A 1,536-nucleotide genomic window follows, 5' to 3' on the forward strand; every position below is an offset into this window, starting at 1 on the left:
GTGAGAAGACAGCCGACTGGGTGCGTTGGCTCTTGCCTGTAATCCCAGCACTTTGGGAGGCCAAGGCAGGTGGATCACTTGGGTTGTGAGTTTGAGACCAGCCTAGCCAACATGGTGAAACCCCATCTGTACTAAAAAAACCAAAAATTAGCCAAGTGTGGTGGTGCACATCTGTAATCCCAGCTACTCAGGAGGCTGAGGCAAGAGAATCGCTTGAACCCAGGAGGTGGAAGCTGCAGTGAGCCAAAATTGCACCACTGCACTCCAGCCTGAGTGACAGAGCAAGACTCCATCTCAAAAAAAAAAAAAAAAAAAAAAAAAAAAAATGCTCGCTTCAGCATATACTGAAATTGGAAGGATACAGAGAAGATTAGCACGACACACAAATTTCTGAAGCATTCCATATTTTTAAAGTGTTCTACTATAAAGACACATGCACATGTATGTTTATTGTGGCACTGTTCACAATAGCAAAGACTTGGAACCAATCCAAATGCCCATCAATGATAGACTGAATAAAGAAAATGTGGCACATATACACCATGGAATACTATGCAGCCATAAAAAAGAATGAGTTCATGTCCTTTGCAGGAACATGAATGAAGCTGGAAACCATCTATTCTCAGCAAACTAACACAAGAACAGAAAACCAAACACCTCATATTCTCACTCATAAGTGGGAGTTGAACAATGAGAACACATGGACACAGGGAGGGGAACATCACACACTGGGACGTGTCAGGAGGTGGGGAGCTAGGGAAAGGATAGCATTAGGAGAAATACCTAATGTAGATGATAGGTTGATGGGTGCAGCAAACCACCATGGCATGTGTATACCTATGTAACAAACCTGCATGCTCTGCACATGTACTCCAGAACTTAAAAGTATAATAATGAAGGAGAAGGTGAAGAAGAAGGAGGAAGAGGGAGAAGGAGGAGCAGGAGGAGGACAGCCATTTGCAATCTGTAAGCCAGGAAGGGGGCCCTTACCAGGATCTGAGTCAGCTGACACCTTGATCTTACACGTTCGACCTCTGAAATTTTGAGAAAGAAGTGTGTGCTGTTGAGGTCACCCAGTCTATGGCATTTTGGTATAGCAGCCCAAGCCTACTAATACGGTCCTAATAGTACTTTGTTCTATAGGAGAATGCTGTTATTCTCAAGAGACACATGCTGAAGTTCTTAGGGTAGACTCATGATATCTGCAACTTGCTTTCAAATGCTTGGACCAATTATACGTAGATGATAGGTAGATAAATAGAAATAGAGATAGAGATAGAGCAAGCAAAGAAGCAACTGTTAATAACTGGTGAATCTAAGAAAAGGATATTTGAGTGTTTACTATTTTTCCAACTTTTTTCAGATATGAAATTTTTATTTTATTTATTTATTTTTTGAGACAGAGTCTCACTCTGTTGCCCAGGCTGGAGTGCACAAACTCGGCTCACTGCAACCTCCATCTCCTGGGTTCAAGCGATTCTCCTGCCTCAGCCTCCCGAGTAGCTGGGACTACATGCACGTGCCACCACGCCCAGC

At 43.0% G+C, this 1,536-nt stretch overlaps 1 pseudogene; it reads left to right on the plus strand.

Moving 5' to 3' along the window:
- The first annotated feature begins 327 nt into the window (after positions 1-327).
- On the plus strand, positions 328-410 carry LOC112615662 (annotated as a pseudogene).
- Positions 411-1,536: the final 1,126 nt, after the last annotated feature.

This window comes from Theropithecus gelada, chromosome 1 (genome assembly GCF_003255815.1).
Source record: "Theropithecus gelada isolate Dixy chromosome 1, Tgel_1.0, whole genome shotgun sequence".
NCBI classification, from domain to species: domain Eukaryota; kingdom Metazoa; phylum Chordata; class Mammalia; order Primates; family Cercopithecidae; genus Theropithecus; species Theropithecus gelada.